The 21,145-nt window shown below is 37.3% G+C and overlaps 1 protein-coding gene across 3 annotated transcripts in view; it reads left to right on the plus strand.

The window, feature by feature from the left end:
* AKT3 (AKT serine/threonine kinase 3) overlaps positions 1-21,145 on the plus strand; it is a 160,118-nt gene that overhangs the window by 59,564 nt on the left and 79,409 nt on the right. Inside the window, exon 2 of one of the 3 annotated variants that reach the window (XM_075043182.1) lies at positions 9,667-9,742. The exons of the other annotated variants lie outside the window; for them this stretch is intronic. The gene's annotated coding sequence lies outside the window, so the exon portion shown is untranslated. The remainder of the gene's footprint in view (positions 1-9,666; positions 9,743-21,145) is intronic. 3 annotated transcript variants of the gene reach the window in all.

Below are 21,145 nucleotides of genomic sequence, written 5' to 3' on the forward strand. Positions count from 1 at the left end.
TGTTAAAAATGTACAGACCTCTGTAATCACCCAGTGTGAACATCCACAGAAATAGAACTCTTCTGTTACAGATGGAAAAACCTTTAGAGGGACCTCAGGTACATTTCGATATTGGTGGAGGATGACAAATTAACCTGTCAACAGAAGGCTGTCTCCTGGTCTTGGAAAGGTGCCATATCATAGGTTTCCTATGCTGATCATAGATTTTACTCCCTGTTTCACCCAAGGTTAAGGAGCCTCTTTCTTTCCGTCGCCTGTAGCCTGTCCTTCTTCTAGTACTGTGTATTTATCATCTTTAGCCCTTCTTCCCAGCTGTGTTCTTACTCCCTGGGCAGTCCCAGTCTTTGCTTGTTAAGCTTTTCATTTGTGAAAAAAATCTTCTCTCAGCAGGTGCTGAATATGGAATTATTCAGTTCAGTGGTTAAAATCTGGCAAATCATAAGGTAGGAGAATCGGATTTAGCTATCTATAGGTGGCACTGCCAAGCTTATGAAATTAGCACATTAGGGCTTGACTTTGGAGAAAAAGCCACTAGACTTGTTCATTGTTGATGTTGAACTCACCTATAGAAATGCATCACTGTGGTGGAGCATTTGGAACTGCAGAAAAACAAGAGCTGTGTAGGTTCCATGAAAGGCTGAGTGAGAGAATAGAAAGACACTTGAATACATAATTTTAATAAGAATAAAAAATAATGTAGAGGTGCTTTGTATGTATTTTGTATTCATGAAACAGAAGGAAGCATGTGCGTTCTGACCAAATAATTTTTTAAAACATTTACTTGGAGCATATTAGAATGAATAACTGTCTACAAGCAAGACTTTTCACTGCCCGTTGTTGGTAAAACTAGAAGTAAAGTTCTTGTTCTTAAAAATAAATCTTGTTAGTTCCTGGGGGGACATTTCTGTAAAAAAGGGAAATCCTGAACATTGAAGGCTTACTATTTTTATGGTGCTATTTTGGCAATTTTCCTTGTTTTCCTATTCACGATAAGTGACCTGACATTTGTAGGGCTGTTATTTAATGCAAACATCATCTTATAACTGGTGGCACTTTAACGATAAGTATGAACTTATCATAGTGCATATTGAACTGGGAGGCTAGTAAACTTCAAACAGGAGGCTAGAACCTTAGCTTAACTTGAGTTTACAGATTGCAACCAACACAATACTGAACAGGTACAGGAAAAAAATACCAAAGTGTAGGAAAACAGCTAATTATAGTAATTGCAGCTGGTTTCAAAGTACTTCTAACAGTTTGTGCATAATGCTTACTTGAAAGCATCAAATGGGCGCTAGTTGTGAAATAGAACACCTGTTTGTTGTTGAGCATGTGTTTATGCAGATGATTTTTGTTGTCAAAGCACCTTGATGTAGAGTAGTCCTGTTTACATTTACATTCTCCCCAAAGGATTAACAGTGTTCTCTCAATAAATTTGCAGTCTATTCTCCTCTCAAAGGCTGCTGTTTGGAGGGTGGTGTGAACGAGGCAACAAGTGCTTGCTAATCACTTGAATATACATAATTAGCGACAGTCTGGTGCACTGGAGTCTTTGTACAACCATAACAATACTGATTGGCAGCAGCAGATAACAATAGTCTGGCAAGGTGCTATTTGTTGAATATTTGAAGATGTTTTTCTTTTATATTTGCAGTGGGCATTTTGAGTTAATTATGCCATTATTCTGGAACACTCTTACTATGTTGTGTTAATGTCAGAGTTAAAGATTGGTCATGTGGCCTGTTGTACACAAAGGAATAAGACCTTTAGTAAATCCTGTGCTTCTTTTGAGACACAGCTGGATTCTTTTTTAATTCCTTCATAATTTTGAGACTAAGATGGATTCCATTTTTTTTACCTTTCTATTTTTATGTAACCCAAAGTCAAACTGGAAGGTACATCTAGAAATTTGGAAGATGAATGTGTGTGACAGTACTCTTCTTGTATTCTGCAGTCATCAATTTTACAACTGGCTCTATTTGACTGGTTCAGTACTTTAGAAAACATGTACAAAATCACTGATGATAAGATTTATGGATAACATAGACTGTAATGTAATAAATAAAACAGAAAATTATCTGGATTGCTTTTCATGTTTTTTACCTTCAAACAAAATGTGTTTTAATATAGCAAAATGTTTAACATCAATTTAACTTACGGGAAAATACTAGAACAAGTAGACTACTGATGAAGATCTAGAAAATGAGATGAGTCGCTGTGGATTTGGCAAGGTTAAGCCGTATCAAACTTCAAATTTTCTTTTTATTGACAGGGTAGCAGTCTGTGTGTATAGGAGAGAAGCTTTGGATGTCGTATCTTGGATTTAGTCAAGCTTCTGATATCCTGTGAATAACATTTTCATAAGGAAACGAGATACATAGATGAAACAACTATGAGGTTTGTTTCTAAGAGTAGAACTGTTAGAAAACTGTGCTGAGTAATTATTAAAGGTTTGGTATCAAAATGGAAGTAAATATGGAGTAGAATTTTGTTAGGCTCTTTCTTGACTTCTGCTTAGGCAGTACTTTGACTGATGAGGTGACTAATGGGAAAGAGAATGGTTATTAATGTTCGGAGGTGTCTCCAAAATAAAAGGTGTGCTGGAGGATGGGATTAGAATTCAGCATGGGATCAGTGATGTAGAGATGTGGTGTGTGAGGAGCTGGAAGCTGTTCAAGGGGAGCAAGTTTGATGTGCACTCTAGAACAATCTAGTTTACAAAGAAATGAACGGAGAACGAGTGGCTAGGTAAGCAACTCTTCAGAAAAAAGTCCAGTAGGTATCCTGGGTCACAAACTGGATATTGAAGAAGGCAAACACAGGCATGCATAAACAGTAATAAAGCCTGTAAGATGCATCTTTCTGCTCCATTGAGCACTTAAGGTCTTAGCTGGACAACTCCATCCATTTCTGGGTGCTGCAGTTCAAGATTATAAAGACGATAGAGAGACACCAGCAATGAGAGTGATAAGTGATTTAGAGAGTGTGACCTGTGAGTATAGGTTGAATGAATTGCAATTACTGAGGTTAAATAAGAAAAGAGAAGTGATAATATAGTCTGTTCTTCATGTGTACAGCAGAGAGGAGAAGAAATTATCATTTTAAATTGTTGCAAGGCAGTTGGCTTACAAACTGGGAGAACTTTTTTCAAATAAGCATAACATAAGAAATAGCCTACTGAGTTGTATCCGTGGCCCATCTAGCCCAGTATTCTCTCTGCAGCAGTGGGAGAGGAGATTAGGGAGTTTAGGGAGAGCTCACAAGCTTGGCTGTTTTCTTGCCTTTCATTCCCCTTGCTTCCCCAGTGTTAAGAAGTGTTGTATAAGTAAAGTTAGATGCTATATCTCTCTGTGATCCTTCTAGTGTCTATTTACGGACCTGTTTCACCAAGTGTCCAAACTATTGTATTGTGGTATTTGGTGAACAGCATTTCTGCACTTACCTACTGCCTTTGTGATTTTGTAAACATCAGCCTTCTCCTCTCCAAACTAAAGAGCCTCTGTCTTTTCATCCTCTCTTAGAAAAGGCGGTTGCTCAATCCTGTGGATCATTTTGGTTGTCCTTCTCTGTATTTTCTCATAATACCACTACATTGTTCCTGAGATGTGGAGAAAAGACTGTGCAGGGTAATGAAGATGTGGGTACAGCAGTGTTTTTTGTATCAGCAAAATGACGTTCTCTTGTTCTCAGTATCCTTTCTGACATGCCCAACATTTTGTCACCCTTTTTTGGCTGCTGCTGTACACAAACTCACACTTTCATAGAGCTGTCAGTGGTGTATCCAGGACTCAACTAAACTATAATTTGTGGTTCTGAGGTAAACATTGTGAGGCATGGTTTAGATTATTTTTTTTCCTAGATACATTACCTCACATTTATGTACCTGATGTTCATTTGTCATCTTTGCTCACTCAATTTTGTGAAATCCTTCTGTTTTTCTATGCCATAGACATGGCACTTGGCTATCCACTACAGTGTAGTATCTGTAAGCTGTAAGATTTAATGGTCACACCACTGTCCAGGTCATTGATGAAGATATCATGTAAAAATGATGCCAGCGTGGATCGCTGGGGGACGTCCTAACTCTCTTATGCTAAAAAGTGACCATCAGGCCTTATGTTTGTTTCCTCTTTCTTATCCAGCTTTCAGATTGTAGAACCTCTTCTCCAATCCTATGGCAACTTAATTTCTTCAGTTGTACTTGGGGAGGAACCTTGACAAACACATTATGCCTACTGGATGCCCTTTGCCCTTATGTTTATTGCTCCCCTTGTAGAACTCCATCAGGTTAGTGAGGCAGCTCCCTTCACAGCTCTTTCCCAGCAGATCCATGTTGCTCTGTGATCTTACTTATTATAGACCCTACTGACTTACTGGAAGCAGAAGTCAGACTCGCAGGTAGTTTCTGGGATCCTTTCTAGAGTCTCTTTTTGTTTGAAGTTGTGTTGGCAATCCATAAGTCTTCTGGGCATGTGGCCATTTGTAGTGATGGGTTTTACTCCTTGGCCAGTACCTCCTGTGCTTTGACATTTTAATTCCTTCAACACTCCTGGCTGACTGTCATCCAGTCTTGGTGACTTACTGACATCTAATAATTCCTACATGTTTACATTAAATAATCTTTCACTTGTCTACTACAGGGAATGGTCTGGGTTTGGGCGTCTTTCCAGTATGTTCAGCAATAAAGACCAGGGCAAATAATTCATAGTGCTTCTCTGCTGTGGCCTTATTATCCTTGAGTTCCCTGTCTGTGCTTTTGTAATTGAGCAGTCCCACTGTTTTCTTGTCTGGCTTCCTGGTTTTGATGATGAACATTTGCAAGAAGCTCTTAAAATTCTTTTCTACCTCTCTTAAATTTGTGTGTTTACATTGTCCTGACATATTTTATCGTCTTTCCTTTTTCCCCTTATTTTTTGGGCAAGCTTTTCATTCTTAATACTGACCTTTTCCCTATAATCACCTTTTAACTTTTCCATTAAGATGTCCAGGTAGATTTTGGCAAGGGGGGAGGGAGAGGAAGGGAGAAATACTTTATTTTCTTTTAGAATTGTGGCAGCCATTTTTTCTGGCCTTACAGTATTTTCAGTAGTCTTCTCCCTGTTTGTAAGGTCTTTTGAGCTGGTCTTTTGCCTTTTTTTTTTTTTTTTTTTTTACTCTTTTTCTTATTTTTACCTGTATTTTTCTGTTGATGTTGAATATTTGCATATCAGATTTACTTGGGCAGCTTTCTTCCATTCCAGTGCTAAACCTACTCATGAAGCATTCAGATAGATTCCTGGGAGATGGAGAAATCTTCCACTGGAGAAGTAGTATTATTTTAAATAATAAGTTAATAGTAGTTGAAAGTAATAATAGTAGTTTCCATCTTATTTGCGGGTCCAGGGGGATCTGTGGAATGCTTTGGGAGAGTCTACAAAAGGTTACTGAAAAAAAACCCAGCCAACGTGTCCAGTGTATAGGACACATCACTTCTCTTGGTATTTAGGACTCCATGTTTCTGCTGGAAAATGTTAGGGTTCCATGAACTGAAAAATTTTGTGTCCTGGTTTCAGCTGGGGTAGAGTTAATTGTCTTCTTAGTAGCTGGTATAGTGCTATGTTTTTGAGTTAGGTATGAGAAGAATGTTGATAACACTGATGTTTTCAGTTGTTGCTAAGTAATGTTTAGTCTAAAGTCAAGGATTTTTCAGCTTCTCATGCCCAGCCAGCAAGAAAGCTGGAGGGGCACAAGAAGCTGGGAGGGAACACAGCCAGGGCAGCTGACCCAAACTGGCCAAAGGGGTATTCCATACCATGTGACATTGCATCTAGTATATAAACTGGGGGGGAGTGGGGGCAGGGGCATCGCTGTTTGAGACCTAACTGGGCGTCAGTCGGCGGGTGGTGAGCAATTGCATTGTGCATCACTTGTATATTCTAGTCCTTTTATTATTACTATTGTCATTTTATTAGTGTTATTGTTATTAGTTTCCTCTTTCCTGTTCTTTTAAACCATTCTTATCTCAACCCACGAGTTTTACCTTTTTCCTTCTAATTTTCTCCCCCATCCTATGGGGTGGGGGAGATGTGAATGAGTGGCTGCGTGGTGCTTAGTTGCTGGCTGGGGTTAAACCATGGCATTTTGAAACCCATTGAGTTAAAATCTTTGTGTCCTTCAGTGCTTGTAATTCCTGAGAGTTCCTAGTCAAGTTCTGCAGAAAATGGTTTCCTTGAAGCCTCTCAAGATGCGTAGTAAGAATACAGAGAAGTAAATTAGCACATGGAGATGGGAAGTATGAGTTCCATCCCAGTTTCTCTTTTAATATTTCATATTAAAATGAATATTTACATCCTGGAGAAATAGAGAAGAAAAATGATAATATTTTCAGTGTTGGAGAGAATGACTTTAGATTCTGGGAACCTGTGTCGATGTTGAGGGGTATGAGATTGCCTTGCCATGAGAAAGAGCCTTAATGGGGAAACATAAAGAGCTCTTTAATGTAGCACCATAAGGAGTAATGGAGCTCTATGACTGAATGTTGAATCCAGATGTATTCAGAACCAAGACGAGATTGACTAAGAGAAAGATTGAAAAATACTAAGGAGAGCATCTTGAGACCCTCAAAACAAGACAGAGCACATTTTGGAAGATAAGCACTAAAAAACAAATAGTTTTTTACCAGTATATGCATAAATGGGGGAAAATTCTGTGGCCTGTTTCCTTGAAGAGGTCATACTGAAATGGTATGTTCCTTTTTGTCTTAAAATATGTGTTACCATGAATAAACATCACAAAACGTCCTATACAGATTGCACACGAGATACTCAGATTAGCAATGAAATGTAAACTTGTGGAGAATTTGTCCAAGATTTGCTCAGTGTTACTCAAATGAAACAGTAAAAATCCAGTTGCTCTTTGCTGAGGTCCCCGCTGACATGCTGTTTGAGAAACATAGTATCAACATAAAAGATAAAATTACGGTAGTTCCCAGTGTGTTTCATTGTCTTTCTTAGCTGGGTACTGCTATTGCCACCATTTTGGCACTTCCGTACTCAATATCATGGAGAGTAAGAGCTCTCTTATTGAATGTGGAGTGTCCACATACTTCCTTTGCTGTGTATTTGTGTTTTCTCATTACACTAAGTTAAGCCCATTAGTCCTTTCCACTTTTCTATGTGAAGGTACTGATTAATGGTAATCAAGTAATTTCTTAATATTGTTTTGACATGTTAAGGAAATGGAGTTGTTTAAAGACATTGTAAAGGCACTTTCTCTAGCAAGTGGAGTGTTGCTTGGTTAAGAATAAAAATGTGTTTGAGGTAGCACAAATACAGACTTAAAGAGAGAGAGCTAACAGTATTGTGTAAGTCACTGTTAATTTTCCTCCTTAAATGAAGGCAGGAGTGTTACTATTTCTGCACTTGCACCTAAAGAGCAAATGCACATGAAGGATGCAACCCGGCAGCAAGACCATCCTTTTAGAAACAGAGGCTGCAACAAGAAGCTGGATGTTGTCTGCTGTGGGGCTTGTACAATCAACAATAGATACACATACAGCCCTCCCACTTGTTACTCACATAATCAGATCCTTTAAACAGATGCCCTGTGTGTCAGGGAGAGAGCGAAGTTTTGAAAACAGCATCCAGAGGATGTTTTCTTTTTATATCTAATCAGATTTAATGGTATGCTGCTAATGAAGGAGGAGGTTCAGATAGACCCTGCCTGGAACATACTCCCTTGCCACCTTGGGATGAATTTAGCAAGAATATGACTTGCCAGCTGATGGGGTCAGTTATCTGATCTTGCAGGAAACAGCCCTATTCCTGCCCTTCTCCACCCCCTGCTCTTTTTTTTTTTTTCCCCCCCTTTTTTTTTCTGTTGGACTAGTGAGCTGCACAAGTGGCAGATCAGACAAGGAAAAGCACTGGACTGCAGGACTGCAAGGAGGAGGAGGCGGCAGGGTTCCTCCTCAGCTGAATCAGCCAAGGTATAATGAAAAATTGCACCTGGAATTCTCTGACGGGTTTTGTTGGAACTAGAGGAGTCTGAAAACAGACTTATTTCAGGAGAATGAGAAACTTGTAGAGGACTAGAGTGTTTCTGTAGCTTACTGATCATTGATCCCTTGACCTTGCCTTATTCTGCCCCATATAGGGATAAAAAGTACATTAGAGAATGGCCAGATCTCTGGGAAGTGTTCCTCCCCTTAATCATCTTGGATTGTCTGAAGAGGGCTTGCTGTCTGTAACCAATAATCATGTCACTAAATTTCAGTCATTCCCTATCAAACTGTGATGTGTTGGTACAAGATCAAGCTGTCACTGAAAACTAAATAGTCTTGGTATAAAATTTAACTGAAGTAAACTGTAGACATCCAGAAGAAAAGCTTTTGTTAAAACTGTTTCAGCTGTGCTGCTGATGCTTGCTATTCTTAATGTGCACACTTGGTAAACAAAAATATGGAAGACTTTTAGAGGAGATGAAAAATTTGTGTCTCTTCTCCCTGATGGGGAACTCAAATTCCCTGGGGAACGTCAGCATGGAAAAATGCATCAGCATCATAACAGGCATTCATCTGCAGCACGACCCCCGGAAGACAAAGCAGCGTTTTACCTCTCGGGATTAACAAACATGTGTCAGCTTTAGTACTGCTGTTTGGTAGTCAGGTGATAGACTGCCCATATGTCCTCATACCTCATTCTGGCATGAGATTTTTTTTTTCCTCCCTCTTTGGAATTTGAAATAAAAGCATAGCTTTATTCCGTTGTCATTTGTTCCAGTTCCTATGTCACAGATAGGAAATTTTAAAAGATGTTTTAAGAAGTTCTGTACCTGAATTTATTTTTCTCACTGTAAGTCTTTATTAGAAAGGCTTCTTTCTTTGTTTGGTTATCTTTACTGGGGACATAAAATGATTATGGAATGTAGATCACTTGCCTCAAAAGAAACTTAAGTATATAAATAGTTATGCTATAAATGCTCTGAATAGGAAGATGAATGTTTAAGAGTTCTTCAGGCACCTACACAGCTCAAATCCCTTCCCATCGTACAACATGGTCCTTTTGGTGGTGCCATGCTCCCAGGTTGCACAGGGAAAAAGGAGGGAAGGAAAAGGTTTTTTTCAGACACTTACAACTTGCATCTAAATGAACAAGTGTCCCTGTCTCTGGGATTTGGACCAGTGATGTGAGGATTTCTTATGTCAAGAAAAATTACATAGTAATTTTGGTGTTTTGCAGTGGAGAGAAATGGCAGATAATGTGACTTTGAAATATCATGAAGTTAAAAAGTTTAATTTAAAAACAACTGCAAGCTTGGAGAAATTGTGTTTTCCGTCTTGTAGCACTATATCAATGGCACTTTAGTATTCTGAGGAAATAATCTGTAGTTCATTTTAAGCAAATTGGAAAATGTGAGTGTTATACCAGTGTTACATAAACATTATTATTAAAGGCTGATGGAAGCATAAAGTATGGATTTCCCCTTGCTCTTAAATGGGTTTCTATATCCATTATAGATCAGATTCTTATATTTCAGCTATTTAGATTTTGCCTAACTTATTGTTTTTAAAGGGAGTTGCAACTATGATTCTTAAGGAATTCTGTAATTCATTAAAATAAAAACAAAAGACACAACTACCTCTAATAAATGTTTTGATTAAAATGGACATTTCTGAACCTTCTACAGACAATACCCGCTCAGATGTGACAGCATTTGTGACATCACCAGTACAGACTTTCACAAGGATTTTGAAGTCAGTGTTGTAAGTCAGTTTCCATTTTGTTTTTATTAATTAGAAAATTGTGCTGTTTACTTTCTAGACGGGAAAACATCCACTAAACAGTATCAAATTTGTTAATTCAATAATAATGCAAATATATTTTTTGAAAATTACAGTTCCTTATTGGTCCCTATTATTTTGGTGTCACAAATGTTAAATATTTGGTGCCTGTTAATTACTGTATGTATAATCAGAATTTCAGAAAGGCCAGATGTAGGAGGAGATTATCAGTGTTTTCTCTTGTATGAAATTTGACTCCTGCATTGAAAAAAAAACTTGTAGAATTTGCTGAGATCTGTTTGAGGTCATCCTATAAGTTACTAGTTTGCTGTTTGTATCAAAACTATTTTGGAGGCTAAGTCATTAAAACCTTTTCAGTAATTCACATTAGGAAAAAAAAGTACGCTCATAGCAGAGAAACCATAAAATGTGTGTCTGTTAGCAGAAAAACAGTAACAAAGCCATCCTGAGACTGGCTAGATAAAATTATGTCTTATCCAGGTCAGTCATCTTTCAGTTTCATCTTGTGGCTGGAATTTTGGGGTCCATAATTTATAGCTCTGTTTTAAAAGTTTCTAAAGTAACTGAAAATGAAGCAAAAATTCTGTGCTAGTAAAATTGCAGGGCCGAGAGTTTTGCATTTCTGCTTATCAGTCAAGCTTTCTTTTAATTCAGAGGACTGGAAAAACTTGAAGCAAAAGGCTTTTTAACATCTCACTTGCCTGAATATTTATTGCAGTTGTAATATAATAAAATAATGCAAGATAAAATACTGTAAAATATGTATATTAAAATTGAACTGTATTATGATTCTTATGTGGGTGTTATGAGCAGTTTTATTCATTTTAAGGCTGTGAAATATTTTAGAAATATGTAGAATCCTGAGGTTAAAAACTTGAGGTTTTTTTTTTAAGCTTCTATTACTTTAATTATAGTCTGCAAATTGAAGAAAATACTGACCAAATTGTTCTTATCTTTATGGCACTGTTTCTAGTATGGGAAGTATTGCAGAGCTAACCCAAAATACCAGTTTATATTGGGATCTCAGAGTTGCTAAGATTTTGTTAATATCATTAAATTGTAATAACTACTTCACAAATAGATGTCAAAATATTGTATTTCTAGCTTTTTTTCAAATTGTGAATTTTAAGTGATTTTTCAATTATTTGCCAGAGTACAGAGATTTGTACATATTCCTTATAGTTTACATATTTTTTATCTATAATTTCTCTGTACCTGTGTGAAGAAAATGTTGTCAGAATATATTTGGACACGTATGTCAGAATATACTTTGCTTGTATAGAGTGTGAAATTGTAGTAGGGAAATTCTTCGTTTAATATTGTGTCAGAACTATTGTGGTATTGTTGCTTAGAGATGCAGTTGATCTTGGAAATTTGAATCACTTGAACCTGATTTTCTAGCTTATCTGGAAAACAAGAATTGCAATCACAAGGTAGACCAGCAGTCTGATTAATCAGTAGTTAATCTTGCATGAAGTTCATGCTGATGCCCCTTCTCCCTTGCATCTTTCTTGCCCTCAGCCAGTTATTCCCCATCTCTCCTTTGTGCTGATACTAGCTGTACAGTGAGCCGAAATTGTTTTGATCTGGTCAAAACCTTTTGTCTTGGGGTGTGTTTTCAGTTAGATCATTTGTAGATCTGCCTCAGCTGCATGGATGTCAGTGCTGACCCAGTGGAGCGGGACATGGGATTCACTGCACACTTCCTTCACAAGTGTTCCTCACCTTCCCAAGTGCACTCTGCTGGTAGTAGATTGTATTTAAGGTGAACCAAATTGGCCAAGGACTGGGACTTTCATTCATCATCAATACTCCCTGGCTAGTACCAGATTTGTGCCAGGACAAAAATGCACAGCAATTAAAGGAAGAACCTGCCTATGTTGAATGTTAACTCCAAGTTCCTGAATGCGAGATGTTAATTTTTTAAGAAAAAGTGCTCACACAAGTTTGGAGATGCCTTACAGCGTTCAAGGGGAGGCTGGCTTTTGCTAAAGGTGCTAGTAGGTGTTGGATGCTGAATCGGTGGGAGAGTGGCTGGCATTGCCATGGTGCAAACCGCTGGTTGCGTGGTGATGTTACAGAATCCAGCTAGAACTGTAGGTGCTGAATGTTTGAAAATCTGTTCTTGAACTCTTCTGAAAATGTGTTCCTGTGAGATGACTGATATTCTACTATTGGCCACTTGTATCATTAAATCCTTTTTTCGTTGTCCTTCCTTTGAAATTGAAGCCTAATTCAGTCTTTCTCTCCTTATTCTGCTTCTCTCTAAGTCCAGTTTTTTGGTGGTTTTTTTTTGTGTGTGTGTATGTGTTTTGTCTCTGAAGCCCTTCTGTTCTCTTGTAATTTTTTTTTTTAAACTATAGTTAGCAAAACTGTAACTTATTTGTTTATCATGGAATAATAATATTTTCAGTGTTCCTAAATTTGTGTAACTTAACAAATGATAATATTTTTCTTTCCCTCTTCTCAGTACTGCAAACTTAAGCAAAGGTTAAATTAATTGTTCTTTAGTGGTTAATTTAAAATTAAACACAGTGTATGAGTATTTCAGGTTATTTCTGTAACTGTTTATTAATTCAAGTAATTCTTCACTGTATTTCATCTGGTGTTTCTCAGCTCACTGGGATAGTTTTGCCACTCTCAAATTCTTCACATTCTTAATAAACTTGAATAGCTTTACTGTCTTGCAGTATATGCAGTGGTGATCCCAGATCATTGTTGTATGTATTAACCAAAAGTGTTCCTAACAGAGAACTATAGAGCATCACAGACTGAAATTTGACTATGTAATCCTAATTTGCTCTCTTCCTTTTACCTAGTTTCCTTTTTCTGTTCTGTTCCACCACACAGCTTTTATCATCCACACAACTACTGTTTCCTTAAACTTATTAAAAAGTATTTAAAAGTTGAAATAAATTGTTTCAGTTAGTCTTTATCCCATTTATTTTCTTGACATTCTTAAAGAAATCCCATATGTATGATGGGCATGATTTTTCTACTCAAAGGCAGTTCTGCCTTGTTTATCTTATGTCAGTTTGCATTATTTAAGTGTGTGATTAAAAACAGAATTATAAGCAGTTTTCTTAGATTACCATCCGGCCAATTGACATTTTCAAGTGTGGGTTTTTTGGTTTTTTTTTTAAGCTTTTTTTTGGTTGTTCTTGGGGGCATGGGGCATAATTCTCCATTTATAATCCTTCAGTTTAACTGTCATCATTGAAGGGTAGCTGTTTTTTGCCAGTAGTTTTCACCTCACTTACAATTTCTTAGTAATTGTGGATGTATTCTGCCCAGTTCTGGGACCACTTCATACCTAGCACTCTGCTCCAATACCTCCTTTTTGATCTAGAGACACTGAAAGTATTTGTCTGTTGCCTGAAGCAGATTTCAGTGTTGTCTTCTGATGTAAAGACCGATAGAAAGAAACCATTCTGGTTCTTTGCAAGTACATTATCCTCAGTGGCAGACTTCATTTTCTACCTGGTTAATTTTTCACCAAATTTTCATCTTTTATTTTTCTTGACTTTTTTATTTCCATTGCTTGGAAGTTCACTATATCTTATTTGCTGTAAGCAGTACTTCTAAGATTTATTAATTTTGTCATTTAACTACATTGTTTTCTTTAAATAAAGAAACCTATATTTTCCCAGCTCCACCCAACTGGTTCCTTATCTTCTGTGATTCCAGGATGATTTGGTGGCATCAACAGGGTGAAAAGTTGGAATTATGTGGTAAAAAGCAAGCAGACCCTGAGGGTTGGAAGGTATATTTTCCAAATTTTGAAGGTCCTTATGAATGAAGCGTTTGGATTGCTAGCAAAAATACTGCAAAATAGGGTCCAGGAAGAAAATGGGTGTGGAGGTGGGGGAGTGGATATGAAGTCTTTGTCTCCCTCCCGTGTCCCGTGCTGAAGTTCAGTTTCACCTTTAAGTTTACGGAGCAATTTCTTTCCCAAGTATGATGGAACTGAAATATTTTGTGGTTACTGTTAAATGGTTCTTGAATTAATTCCTCTGTACTGCATGGATTAAAAGGAAAATACCTCCCGCTCATGTGTTTTAGAGCCAACAGTATCAAGGAGTATTAGTGTCAATAAATTACTTCTCTGAACTTTATTATGTGTGATACTTAGCCAGTTTGAGAGAAATAAAAAAATCCTTGAAGTGGACACTATTTAAATTTGGGGGCATGGGATTTTCTGCAATTAACTAGATTGCTATGGTAGGCCAATATATTAAGCTGAGGCAGTTTTGCTGCTAATTACACCCAACTTCTCTGGAGTATCGGATATTCAGATCCATTTTATGAATATGGTAGAGAGAATAACAACTGTAAAACAAAGCACTGTGCATGTAAGTGACTGTTAGCGTGTATTTCAGAAGGGATAAATGCTCACCATATGGTACAATTACTGTGTCCAAGTTTTCAAATTAGCTTCTCTCATCCTCCTTATTACTGTCTTTAAAAAGAGAGGAAAAAAACCCAACATGATTTATCTACTCTGCAGCAGAACTCTTGACGCAAAACAGCAGCCCAGTTCTGTCCAGTTTTTTTTTCCTAGCATAATAGGGGCTGTCGGACTTTTTTATACTAATTACTGTGTGAGCCTCAGATGAACCCCCTTCAATTCACAGGGCTTTGTTAAGGGAGGAGCTGTCAATGTGTCTGCCCGTTTGCAGCTGTGCTGTGGCTTTAGCTTGCTTAACATTATGCTGCTTTTTAGACTTGACAGAAGGGATTTTTTTTTTTTTTTTTTTTTTTTTATTAAGGCAAAGCAGCCTTGTAGCGAAATGGTTTAAGCAGCTGCATTGTGGGGAAGCACAAAGAAGTTATTATTGTGTCTGTTTAGGGGGGTCGGATGGAGGGGGGAGATATTCGGCTGCTGTTGATGCCGATTGTTGACTTGCCATCTGCCAGATAGGGAGAAGAAAAAAATGACAGCTCCAGCAGGGTGTTCAAGAGGTTGTTTGGAGAGACGCATAAACATGTGCAGATGTCGAACTGAATAATGGCAAGAACTTGAGACGGTTTATGATGCTGCTGTTGTGTGTGCATATACAGAATGAATGTACGTGGAGATTTGGTTAGGAGGAGGGTACATATTAATTATCATTGTCCCCCACCGCCTCCTTTACTTCTGCTAATTAGTTCAGGAGTTTAATATCTTCCCTCCCTCCATTGTTTATTCCTAAAAAGAGCCTTTTCTTGTAGGGAAGAAAACTTTTGATTTCTCCGTGTGATGGGTTTAAAAAAAAAAACCAACAACTTAATAAATTTGGTACTTGTGGAAGTGGAAAGAGTAATGCAGTTATTTCGGTCTCAGACATTTGGTGGACAGGTACTATACAAGTTCTTACATAGCTTTGTCTGTCTACCTCAAGACTGATACGTTGCATACCCCTACTATTGCGTCCTAAGCTTTTCTTATGCAGAAGGTGCCAATTGGTGATTGTCTAGTATTATATAGTAGACAAGTAAATGCTAGGGGTTAGAGTGAGATTAGCAACTAATTTTCTTTTCCACTTGATCTTATTTTCAGTTCTTTCTCTGAAGGCAAGGAGTTGGTCAGGCATAACTTATATTTTCCTGTTTGACAAATTGGGATTGCTCTATAGGAATACAGTTTTCTTTCTTCCACTAAAATCCTTTCTTATTTCTTGTTCGGTGATTTCTGCTGCTGCTGGGTTTCCAGGATAATGTGAAAAAAAAGTGAAGAAGGATACAAGCATGGAGGGAAATTAAGTTAGCCCAGAAAGGCTAAACGAAAGCATTGTCTTACCCAGGTGATCTCTTACTTTAAAGATAAAAATGGAAACTTTAAAAAAAATGAATTTTCTTCTCTAATATTATGTGAAATTCAACATTCTGATATCTGTACTGAACTTAAAAATGGAAAATGAAATAATGGTTGAGGTGCACTATGGCTGTGGACTGCAGATATGTCTTCCAGTTATCAGTATATAACAGGGTTTTTTGATCAGTCACATCATGACTTAAATATTACCTGAATGAACCTAACCACCCCTTCCCACCAAGCCCTGAACAAAAGTGAAGGAACCCCTTTTTATTGTGTCTTCTCTCTTAGGTCTAATAAGCATCAGGTCTGTAGGTCATTGATAACAATAACTACTGATGGGAGCATTTACTGTCCCCTTTTCTCATCACTGTGGCAGAGTGCAAGAAGTCAGTTTTGGATTATGTCAACTTAATTTTAACTGAAAATTCAGGTGTGGGTGCCTCCGACCCAAGTACCGGTACCTGCATCTGAGCCTAGACAGAGGTCAACAGCACTGCAAATGGAGAATTGCTTTTTGTTTCTTGGGTTGTTGGTTCTTCTCCACAGAATTGTGCCGTTTTCTGTGCTCTGTCATTGCTGGTGTGAAGCCCAAGTTCCTCTGAGTAGTGCTGCATTGCTGCTTATCGTGAAGCTTTTCATGCAACCAAAGAGTTCTCCTGATGTGTACAGCAGTAATGGAGCTGTTTTTTCGACTCAAGCAGTTTGAGGAATGCTTCTGCGTATCTTGGACTAATTCTTTGCAATTGATGTGGGCTAAATGATAAAGCAAAAAGCTTGACTTTAGCGAGGTGCTTGAGAAAGAAATGTAGATGAACGATGTTGGTGCTAGCTTTTTGGCACCTGGCAAGGTCTGAGGCTAGGAGCACTCCTAGTGACATGGAGGAAGTTCAGAGGAGCTATTTTAAAATTATTGCAATATGCCAGTTTTGAAAGTGAGACAGTTTGCTTTGTGAAAACATGCTAGCAAATACACCGTTTTAAGAGGGGAAAGTCACATAATTTTTGACAACACATTAACCTGTCAAAGAAACTCAGCTGAATGATGATGGTATTGTCAAACTTATCATACTCTTTTGCAAACAATGGAAAGTTTGAGATTTCTTGTGTAAACTGGAGTTGGCTGTTTTTCAAAATGTTGTAAGTAGGGAATATAAGAAGATGTTGAATTCAACTTAGCTACATGTAAAAAGCATTTACATTTTAATCGTCTGATTTAACATATACATTTGTACCAAGTACATGAATTTAAATCGTTGCTGCTGTAGCTGACTGTCTTATTCAGTGTAATTTATAGATGAATATTTGTATACTTGTCCTACTCTTAAAATATTTTCAAAATCTGAAAAAGATCCTTTGGCCTACTACCACTTGACGAAGACAGAGGAAAGGAAAGTCATATTTTTTTCTATTATACAAAGTACCACTTGATGCTGATAGTCCTATGTAAAAAATTATAAATATTTAAAAGTACTGAGAATGTGAAGATTTTAGCTATAAACAAAAATATGTGAGACAATATTCTAAAATTTTTTTTGCATTTACCTCAAATACATCTCAACACTATTAAAAACTACAAAACTGCTTTGAGGAACACCTAAATAGCATAGGATTTTGGGCTTTGATCCTATAAAGCCTTATGCAGTAGAGAAATTTAGAAAATGTGAGCAGTGTCCATGAATATTTCCAGGATATAGACCTTGGTTTTCCATTCCTGAATAGCAGGCATATTTAGAAAATATTAATCTTCTTTGTTGTTCAGGGATGCTGATGTAATACAGGACTCTGTTATTCCAGACAGCATGTGCTAATATCAACTTGTATTTAATTTATTTATTGTTCTAATTCTTATCCTTCAAGAATGAAGGGGAAGTGAGAGTGATGTTGAAACTGGCAAGTTTTTCTTCCTGTTGGCTCAAAATGGACATGGTAAAGGTCAATTCTCAATTTGTCAGGATGTCAGCTAACTAAGGATTTCTGGTACGATTTTTTAAAAGGACAAAATTTTGTGCATATGAAAATTGAGTATGTGCTGGGAACATTTATTTTTCATGAGATGCCAAAACACATCAATAATTTTGTGTGGATATTGTAGATGCCCAGTTTGAAAGCTGCATTTATCTTTAAATAGTGGTATGTCTCTCTGTTACTGAATATTTTCTTCTAGATTTTTAGAGAAAAGATTATTAATGTCACAGGAAAGGGTTGAATAAACAGCAGGAGCTGAAGTAGTGCTGCATTTATACAAGACAGGACAGTGACTCACTCCCATAGTCGTAATGAAAAAGTCAGGGCAGCTGGTGGTTTGAACCCTAGTGAGCCTCTAGCTGCAACACGTTTGTAGGTTGCGTTCAGAACCTGCGCGGGAGAAAACCCCGCAGTAAGAGCAGGGAGAGACTTTCCCTTGAGGAGGTTGGTCCTCCCTGTCACTTTAGCTGCAGAGGTGCACGCTGAGAGCATGGAGAGCCACGCTGTGCCTTCGCCCTGCCTGGTGACCGCACCTCTCTGCTTGGACGTGCTCTGTTTTGCTAGTAGGAGCCCTTGGCTTTGATCGCTGCCTACTGCTGCTCCAGGAAAAAAGATCCCACCTGCTCTTCAGTGCACCTTGGCTGGCATGGAGCAGAGAGGGTTGTCCCTGCTTTCCTCTCCTCTTGCTCAGCTGAGGAACTTCCCTAGAAGCTTGTTCCTGAGGCTGCTTGCTGCCTTCTGCAAAATCTTTTAACATCTGTGTGGTTTTCACTGGTTTCTGGCCACGCAGTTGAGAATAGCTGAACATAAATTGACCAGTCTTTATATCTGCACTGGATCGTTGCGATGTCATGGACAGTGAAGGGCACTTGAACTTTCTCACCTTAATTCCCCAATTTGCAGGAAACTTAGTGGAAGCTTAGTTGTGGTATAAGCCGATGCCCATGCATAGCATGAAATATTTCCGATTTCCCAGTTGTGACTGGAAAAATTCATTTGTCTAATGTAAGTGCAGATGTGCTCAAAATGTCATTTAGCATTACTGGGAACTGTGGGAAAACAGTTAGTATAAATAAATAATCACTGTCTCACAGTATAAAAGACAGAATCAGAAAGCGTTAGTTCCAAATTCTGCTTTTCTTTGAACTGCCGGCAAATACTTGGGAGGGGGTATATAATAAAAATAACTTTTAAAATGCTAAGGCACATTAGGAAAAATCACAGTTTTACTTAATTTTTTGGTATGCAATAGGATTTTGTCAAATCTTCTGCATAATGTCGAATTACACATTTACATTAGATTGAAGGACATATATCGAATTGTGAGGACAGGTATACTTTTTGGGTTTTTTAAACATTTATTTTTTACAGTGGCTTTGAACTGTATTTCAAATTTGTTATCATGAAATCAGAAATAAATATTTAATAGAAATGCCTTACATTTACTAGTGTCTACTGACTTAATCAAATAGTCTGCTGATGCTTCTAATCGTGTGTTAGGTAACACTGCCCTCAGAGGGCCAAGGTAAGTAAATTCAATCTCAAAACCACTGGCATTACTTGTGATACTTTACTTGACCTGACATTAATTACAGTTGTTTCTTTTAAAGAAAAATTGCGTATGGTTAAGTTGTTTTATTTATTTTATATAATTTTGTTTAATGCTCTTAGATAAATTCATTTCTTCCCGCTCCACCCCCCCGCATCCCCCTGTTGTTTATTAAATGGTAGTGCAGGGGAATGGGAGTTTGATTTAACAGAAAAGTGCCTTAAAAAGGAAAGAAAAAGAAAAAAGGTGGGAGAACAATATTTCTGTATTATTTCCCTTAAATCCATTTTAGTAAACTGATAATTGATGACACAGACAAGAGATAGATTTTTGGTGTTCTCTGCTTTGAGGGGGTTTGGGTTTTGGTTGTTGCCCCCCCTCCCTTCCCTTAAATCTCACTTATGTCTGTATGGCAGCTGTTGCTTCTTTTAAGGAAGCAAGTTTTTGAACTCAGGTTTCTGTTGCTTATCAGCACTGTATATTAAAGACATTTCCTTCACACCTCTAAAACCATTTACATATTGAAAAAAGTAGATGTTTTGCAAAAGGGATTTTTTTAAAAAATACGTTTTTAAATAATAAGATTAATTTTAAATGACTGAATAATTTTTCAAGAATTGCCAAATTTCCATATGCTTAAGGATTACGAGTGGTGAGAATAACAATAGCAACCATCAAATCTGAGGTGAAGTGTATGTTCGAAGAGAGAGTTTGAGTTCTGAGGTGAAGTAAAAAAAATTACAAACTTAGAGTGATACATTTGTCTAACATGAATTTGTTGACTACTCATGTGGTTTCTTAGAAAGCTCTTCTTTGTGAAGCTCCTCAGCACTATCAAAACTACAAACATTGCATCACTAGAATAAACATACTTTGTGAAATGTCCTGAAGGCAGGATTCTTGTTACTAGCTGTCAAAGGCAAAAAAGAAAAATCATCAAGGTTGCAGTACAGAGGCGAATACAGAGCCAGCCGCGAGGGTCATGTTCTAAACAAACCTTCATTAAGCATTCTTTGTTACTGTTGTTAGCCAGTGTATTATTAAATACAACATTAATTAAAGAGTTGCATGTTATGAGGGTGCTTTTTGCATGAGGATCAGATTACATTTTCATGTGCTTCAGGAATGTACTGCTGTCTTATTTCATCTTTTGGGTGTATTCTCTTGGTAGTTATTAAAAAAGCAGAGCCCAACAACCTAAAACTGATTCTAAATTTGTATTTTGTGTGTATGTTTTTATTATCTGCATATATCTGTGAGATACATATTCTAGTGCCTCTTTTCTCAAGTAGCTTTAAAAACTTTGACTACAATTAAAATGAAGTAGGAATTGCTTGGCTTTCTTCACTGCAATGGTTTAAATTAGAGACCTCTTCTTACTGTCTAATAAACAGATCCTAAAAGAACATGTTTTTCAACTTAAAAGGGTGTAAATTTAAGCAAAATAATAATTTAGCTTACATTAACTCAGCAGGAAGCAGGGTACAAACTGATTAATTCTCTATGGCAGATCCACTGCTTTTTTAAGTACCACAGCTCCATTTCATTAAATTGTCAGGATATCTTGTGGTTTGTTTAGCCTGCCTGGACTTCTCCTCTCTCATGGAATTTCTTTTCACTTGAATTAATGAATTTCAGATGTAAATTTCCTGTTGTTTGCTTGTGTTGAGGTTATTGATAAACATACACTCCAAATATCTTTAAAGTAATTAAATATTGCTTATACGGTAAAATATGCTTTTTTAAAAAAAAAACACAAATGCATGGCTGTCAAGTTAGAAGTTGTGGAAGTGTTTTTTTCTTTTCAAATATTCTGCTGTGTTTTAGTATTTTTTGTGTGGAAGATTCCTCTTTCAAAGCAGTTCAGTAAGCACATGTGTATTAAGAAGTATGGACTAAAATGTTTTTCTGTCTTTAAGCAGATTATGTAGAAGGAATGCAGTTAGAAGAGAGCACCTAGAGTGCAACTTGAGAGCCATTAAACCACTTGAGCAGCTAAGTGAACTGTTCACTGATACCACTGTTTACTTTAGTCTTCAAAAGTGTTCACCCA

Source organism: Buteo buteo, chromosome 12, assembly GCF_964188355.1.
Source record: "Buteo buteo chromosome 12, bButBut1.hap1.1, whole genome shotgun sequence".
NCBI lineage: Eukaryota > Metazoa > Chordata > Aves > Accipitriformes > Accipitridae > Buteo > Buteo buteo.